The sequence below is a fragment of the Coenobita brevimanus genome, chromosome 7, assembly GCF_032717465.1.
Source record: "Coenobita brevimanus isolate Jiangsu-jjx chromosome 7, ASM3271746v2, whole genome shotgun sequence".
NCBI lineage: Eukaryota > Metazoa > Arthropoda > Malacostraca > Decapoda > Coenobitidae > Coenobita > Coenobita brevimanus.
Genome location: NC_136960.1, coordinates 31,551,267 through 31,559,341, shown reverse-complemented (window position 1 = coordinate 31,559,341; position 8,075 = coordinate 31,551,267). Strand labels below are relative to the sequence as shown.

The window sequence follows — 8,075 nt, the reverse complement described above, 5'->3', positions numbered from 1 at the left end:
TAGTATTATGATCAATGATATTCTGTCATCAGCTCCCATCCTGAGGAATCTTAAATACTCGCTCTATGCTGACGATTGTGCAATATGGCACTCTTCCCATAATGCACAATTTTCGGCTGGGCGGATTCAAGCAGCCCTTGACTCCGTCCACCAGTGGGCCTTGCAGTGGGGATTTAAGTTTTCCGTCCGTAAGTGTGCCACTGTAGTTTTTACGACTCGTAATGTACCTAATTTGTGCTTAACTTTGGATAATCAGGTGATACCTTTTCAAAATTCTGTAAAGTTTTTGGGAATACATTTTGATCGTAGAATGAATTTTAAACTTCACGTTAATACTTTGCTTGCTCCTTGTGATAAACCGTTAAATGTCCTCAAGTACCTAGCGGGTACTACCTGGAATGCCGAGAGAAAATCTTTATTAATGGTGTATAAGTCCCTTATTCGATCAAAGCTAGACTATGGCGCACAGGTGTATGGCTCGGCATCCGATGCCACGTTGAAAGGATTGGATGTGCTACAGAATAAATGTTTGCGAATATGTCTTGGAGCCGTCCGGTGCACCCGTGTGGCTCGTATGGAAGTGGAGGTGAATGTGCCTCCCCTCCGTATTCGCTGTGACCACCTGGCCTTATCGTATGGCATACGAACATATAGGAAAAGTAATATCGGCAATGTGGCCTGTACCCCCTACGTCAATACCACCACCTTATGTGGGAGGTGCATCAGCCACTTGCCGTTCGCCTCCACTTACTAACTCAGGAACCCCAGTGACTGTGACAAGTTGGTGCTTAAAAATATAGCACCTTGGGAGCCACCCGATTTTACAGTGGATGTATCATGGCTCCCAGCACCAAAGGCCAAGGCGCTGGAGGCGGAGGTCCACCACTTGTTTCGTAACATCATCGTGCATCACTTGGGGTCCCATCAATTGTACACCGACGGTTCCAAGTCGAGTGAATGTGTGGGTGCAAGTGTGTGGTCGACTGAATGTGCGCTTAGGTATCGGTTGCCGACTCATACATCTGTGTTTACCTCCGAACATTTTGCTATTGACAAAGCCATAGACTATGCTCTCAATTCTAGGCATGACTCATTTGTCATATTTTCAGATTCAAAATCAGCCCTTCAGGCAATTGCATCTTGTACTACGGACTCTCACGAGATCCAGGGCCGCATCGTTAATAAGTTGCATTCATGCAACAAGTCATTCACGCTGATCTGGGTGCCTGGTCATTGTCGCATCTACGGCAATGAGCAGGCTGACATACTTGCAAAGTCGGCTGTAGAACTCGAGGAGACTTGGGACGTTCCTCGCGATCTACGGTCGAGTCTCTCTCGGAAAGAAATCAATAAATCTTCTGTGGCAAGATCAGTGGACCTGACTAAATATTCCAACTTGTAAGCCATACCTGGGCGACTGGGACACTGCCACCCGCCCCAGTCGCCTTGAAGAAAAAGTACTGGCGCGAATACGGTTCAATGCCATCGTTCTGACTCACATGAAACCATATATGGAAAGACGCTTCCCACCGCACTGTGACATCTGTAATGCGGTGTTATCTATCAGTCATATCATCCTGCAATGTCGGCGATTTATTCGTGAACGTGCTTCACTTATAAATTACTGCAGCGCAGTAGACGTCCCCTTCTCCCTTTCCACCATCCTGGGTGATGGGGACATTGTTATGACTGATAAATTGATGGCTTTCTTGAGAGAGACCGGACTGATCAGAGTGATGTGACTTTTTTACTATATGGTTATGGTTTTTTTCAACTGTAAATATGTATATATTGTACTATTAATTAGGGTTGACAGTTGACGTATTTGAAAAAGTTCCTCTTCCCACTGACCTATTTCTAATATTGATGTCCCCTATATTAAACCCCGTTCCTCGACTGACAGTCACCAGCTGATGCGTGCAAGTGTGCAATATAGAAAAGTATTGGTCACTTGCAGTCGATGGTGGTCTGTTGGGCGAGGTTCTTCACTTTTTGTACATATTATGTAAATACATTATACCATGTTCCTGAAGTATCTTATTAGGGCCGACAGCTGACGTATATGGAAATGTTCCTGACTTGGCTGGTTCTCTGTCATATATTGATGTCCCCTACATTAGGTTGTGCCTCGACTGACAGTCACCAAGTGATGAGTGCAGTGTGTGTAATGTAGAGAGGCATTACATATCTGCAGTCGATGGTGTTCTCTTGGTCGAGGTCTTTCTACCATTAGTGTAGGTTTAGTTATTTGTCTCTTTAGGATTTAGTATAGGTTAGTGATTTGTCAGTTAGGTGCTTAGTTTCAGGTTCTTTAGATTAGACATTTTTGTTTATAATGTAAGACCAAAAAATAGAAAAATAAAAAAAAATAAAAGTAAAAATACAAGAAAATATTAAAATAAAAATTATTATGTATATATGTACGTGTGAGTGAAAGTATGTCTGTATATATGCATGGAAGTGTGTGTGTGTGTGTGTGTGTGTGTGTGTATATATATATATATATATATATATATATATATAATATATATATATATATATATATATATATATATATATATATATATATATATGGGTAGCTATATAAACATATATATCTGGCCTTAATGACCAGGGGCTTTGCCCCAATGGTCGATAAGCCCCCCCCAAAAAAAAATGCTTAAATGCAACTGTTACATAATTGTGTTCGCCATAAAACTGTAGTTACGTCTTGTTAATGGAAATGTTACATAATTGTGTTCGCCATAAAACTGTAGTTACATTTGGTTAATGCAACTACAGTATTATATAATTGTGTTGGCTATAAAACTGTAGTTACATCGTGTTAATGCAACTGTTACATAATTGTGTTGGCCATAAAATTGTAGTTACATTTTGTTAATTCAACTGTTACAAAAATGTGGCTGTAACTAATTGTAGGTACAGAACTGTAGCAACTGTAATATAATTGCAGTAATGCTAGTGTTTGTAGTTACATAACTATAGCAACTGTAACGTAATTGCATTAATGCTAGTGTTTGTAGTTGCATAGTTGTAGCGATTGTAACAACTGCAGTAATGCTAGTGTTTGTTGTTGCATAATTGTAGCAATTATAGTTGCAGTAAGGCTAGTGTTTGTAGTTACATAATTGTAGCAGTTGTAACAACGTCAGTAATGCTAGTGTCTGTATTTGTATAACTGTAGCAACTGTAACATAATTGCAGTAATGCAAGCGTTTGTAGCTACATAACTGTAGCAACTGTAACATAATTGTAGTAATGCTGTCGTTTGTAGTTATATAATTGTAGCAATTGTAACAATTGCAGGAAATTCACAAGTGTGGTCATTGTAGCTATAACTGATACATATGTATATAACTAATACAATAATAACAATGCAGTCATATCATGTATCAACATTATACGATGTACTTGTTTATTTGAAACACCACAGGTGGATTGGCTTAATTACGCTGCACATTTTATGATATACCATGGTTGTATGGGCTGAACTATGTTGCACAGTATATATGAGACACCAAGTGTGTATTGGCTTAATTATGTTGCACAGTTTATATGAGACACCAATGATGTATTGGCTTATTTATGAGACACCATAGGTGTATTAGCTTAGTTACTTGAGACATCATAGGTGTATTAGCTTAGTTATGGGAGACGCCATATGTGTATTAGCTTAGTTATGTGAGACACCATAGGTGTGTTAGCTTAGTTATGGGAGACGCCATATGTGTATTAGCTTAGTTATGTGAGACACCATAGGTGTATTAGCTTAGTTATGGGAGACGCCATATGTGTATTAGCTTAGTTATGTGAGACACCATAGGTGTGTTAGCTTAGTTATGAGACACCATAGGTGTATTAGGTGTGTGAGACACCATAGGTGTATTAGGTGTGTGAGACACCATAGGTGTAATATGCCTACATCTCTTTCTCTCTGTCTCTGTCTGTCTGTCTGTCTGTCTGTCTGTCTGTCTCTGTCTCTGTCTGTCTGTCTGTCTCTCTCTCTCTCTCTCTCTCTCCACTTCTCCCATCCTTCCTCCTCACCTCCTGTACGGGATGGAAACATCTACTTATCTATTACGCTATCTATTCGTTTATTTATATATCTTTATCTATCAGTCTATCTATTTTTTCTTACCTCCTTTACGGGATGTGAAGCTCTATCTATCTATCTGTAGCAAGACGCCTTATTCCTATAAGGGGGTGGACACAAACAAATCGCCCCCATTTATCCCTGTCCTCTGCCGTTTGACTGCCCTGCCTCCGGCTCACACACCCCTCTCTCTTGTAACACTTCACCCCCTTCCATCTCATCTTTTATCTCCTCCTCTCCCTCACCCAATCATCTTCACTTACATACACGCCCCTAGTTAGCCTCCATTCTCTCCACATGTCCAGACCATCTCAAAGTATTCCTCTTAGGGCCACATCAATATGACGACACTCCTTTACTTCACCTTTTGTCTGTCTGTCTCTTCATGTAACTCCATTTCCTCCTCTCAGATATCTCATTCCCGCTGTTCTTACTCTTGTGTCCTTCCAACAGTATCCAAGCTTCGATTCCGCACGATAGAGTCGGGATCACAATACTGTTATACAGTAACTTTTTTTTAACTTCCATGCTCACTTTCTAGTTGGTTATCACTGCTTTCAGTACTTGACTGCACCCACATTTTCTATTTCCCCACAGTCCAACCTCATTGAGCATTCTGTGACCATTTCTTTCAAAGGCCAAAGTTTATTCTTATTTACATTCTCTTCTAGTGTCCGTGTCTTACATACACTCCCAAGCTCATTCACCAAACTTTGAATCTCCCATTCATCTTCATATTTATAATACCGTATTCTCGGTAACAAATAGTAAGGGAAGTTTCCAAACCATAACCTCTCTCATCAGAGACACTCGAGCATCCACTACCATTCCATGTATCTCATTTTTCCTTCCGTAAATAAATTAAACATCCACGAATGCATGACACATCCGTTTTTCAATCCAGGAATCAGACAGAAGAACTCAACTGGTTAATTATCCACACACACTTCAGCCCAAGCACTCTCATATAGACATCCAGCTTCCCGTATACTCCATTAATTTTTGGTACCTTTCACATTTCTCGTCTATCTACTTTGCCATAGGCTTTCTGCAGATCCGTGAACACAACATGCAACTTTCTTCCTTTCTCTAGATACATTTCCACTAAACATCTTAGGACGAATACATATATGCAACCTCTTCCATTCCTAAAACTCCGTTGTTCTTCTCCAACTAATTCCTTGGCTATTTCTCTAAGGCCCTGTTCACACGGGGTGTTTTTAAATGCGGCGTAGACGCCGCATTTCTCTGGGGTAAACAGTCAACCATATGAAAACCTCGAACCACTGAACAAACGCGCGGTAGGAAGGGAAATGTCAGATCACGCGTTTTTCTCAACCGCTGGTCCAAATGTACGATTCGACATTATCCTTCCTACCGCGCGTTTGTTCAGTGGTTCGAGGTTCTCATTATGGTCGACTATTTTTGCCAGGGAAACGGCGGTAGACGCAGCGTTTTCAAAAGCGCGTTTCCTAACACGCATTAGCAAAGATAATGGTAGTGTATTGGATTGTACACATTCTATCGCGCATTTTTCTCAACCGCTGGTCCAAACACAAGATCCGAGATTTCCCTTCCTACTGCATGTTTCTTCAGTGGTTGGAGATACATGTGTTTACTTTGAGACGGACACATGTGGCGGGAAACGCAGCATTTCGATGTTTACATCACGCCTCATTGGCTAGTGTGGCATGCGACGCTAATGCTTGAGTGACTCTAAGCAGTTGAGTGTGGGAAGATGACAGATATGGAGGGTGACCATTATGACACCGAATTATTCATTGATGAGGCTGAAAAACGTCCAGACATTTGGGACATGAAATCATCAGAGTACAAAGACAGAGACGTAAAGAAAAGGTGTTGGGAGGAACTAGTGGAAATTTTCTGCATTTCTGGAGATACTCAGGAAAAAAAACAATCATGGTGAGTGAACTGAAAACTTTTTTTTTTTCTATCTCAACAATCTTCACACTAAATCATCTTAACCTGCCATTCGATTCTACCTTCATTAATAAAGTAATCTGCATATTTATCCTTAGCAGAGATAGCAGACATGCTTCCTCTCGGTACATTTCCTTCAATTAGGCCTACCAATGGTGCTTCAAAAAGTGTATCTTCAAACCTATAACCATCTCGTTTTCTTAAATAATTATGCATTATGCAACATGCCTGGATTATATTTTCAGCAAAATGAATGACACTGAGAGGCCTATGGAATATACGCCACTTATTAGCCAGTATACCAAAGGTACATTCAGTATACCGACGTGCTCTTGACAATCTATAATTGAAAACTTTTTTCTTGTATGTCAGATGTCTTCCACTGAAGGGTCTCATAACGTTTGCCATAATTCCAAATGCCTCATCACCAACAATTATATGAGGTAAACATGTTGTGTCGGTACTAGAAATAGGTTTTGCATCTGGCATATCCAGTATATTTTCCACAAGCTTTTTGTACAGCAAGGGATTATGGAAAACTGCCGAATCACTGCTTTTTCCATATGCACAAATATCCACATAATTAAATGAATAATTGGCATCACATATAGCTAGCAGCACAGCTGAAAAGAAGTTCTTATAATTATAATAAAGAGATCCTGTATCTGAAGGTTGTACTAATCTTATGTTTTCAATCGATTGCACCTATGCAGTTAGGAAAATTTGCATATTTCTCAAATCCCTTTGCGACTTCCTCCCACTTCTGTTTCGTCATTCCTGGCATGTACATTGTCTTCAGTCTTACCCAAAATTACTGCACACACTTGCTGCAATATGCTTGAGATAGTTGATTTCCCGAGCCGGTATCCATAATGCACGTCAGCAATGGAATAACCCGTGGCCGAGTACCTAAAAATAACGAATAACAGTTTTCAGAAATTTAATAGTTTACACATTTTGAAACTGCTTGATATTTTGTTATAAATTACTTCACTAATAGGCCTATTTTTTGCGCAGATTCCAAACAGGCGCACGTACATTTGCGCACACAGACACACACAGACAAACGTGGTTACTAATATTTTTTCCTTCACGTACAAGATCCAAATTGACATATTTTTCTTATTTCATTGATATTTCTATTATATTTTCAGGTTTGTGTTTGCTAAAGAAGTGGAAAAATTTAAGAGATAATTACGCAACGGAGTTAAATAAACAAAAGACTTCCATCGGGATCTAAGACAAGAAACGACACCTACATCTATTTCAGAAGGTTGCAGTTTCTAGAAATTTCTGTGTCCAGCAAGGAAACGACTAGTAACCTCGAAAAGACTTCAGCAGAAGAAGCAGAAACATTGTTTGATGAAGATTTAGACGTGACAGTAGAACGCGATGGGATGGGAAATACATCAGCAAGGAAAAAACTGAAGCTAAATCCAGCTGATCAGCATTTTGCTGATATTTTGAAAAATAGTTTATTGGCCAGACAAAAGGAAGAAGAGAAACGGGATGATGATGACAAACTCTTCTTTTTATCACTCTGGAAAGAACTGAATAAGGTGCCTGAAAACAGCCGGTTAAAGGACAAAATTGAAATATTAAATGTAATTCAGCGAGCATAGACATTTGGAACATTCCACTCCATGCAGCCAGTCCACCATCCACATTCATATAGTCAACCATATGAAAATTACTCAGGATACACTAGTCAAACACCATCACCACATTTACGAGTCCATTTAACAACTCCATCTCTGGTTGCTACAAGCTCAGGTTCTGGAACACAACCAGTCCACCATACACACTCAAACAAGCAACCATATGCAACTATCTCAGGATATAATAGTCACACACCGACACAACCTTCACTATTCCATCCAACAACTCCTTCATCAGGAGCTGCAAGCCCAGTTTCTGATACACAGCCTGATTATTTTAATATATTTGAGTAATAGTTCAGTGACAGGTGAATGACAGGCTTGACAAGTGAGTGACAGGTGTGACAGGTGAATGACAGGTGAATGGCAGGTTTGACAGATGT

The 8,075-nt window shown here is 39.9% G+C and overlaps 1 pseudogene; it reads left to right on the top strand.

Annotated features, from left to right (window-relative positions):
- The first annotated feature begins 5,840 nt into the window (after positions 1 to 5,840).
- On the top strand, positions 5,841 to 7,656 carry LOC145404257 (uncharacterized; annotated as a pseudogene).
- The last annotated feature ends 419 nt before the right edge of the window (positions 7,657 to 8,075 follow it).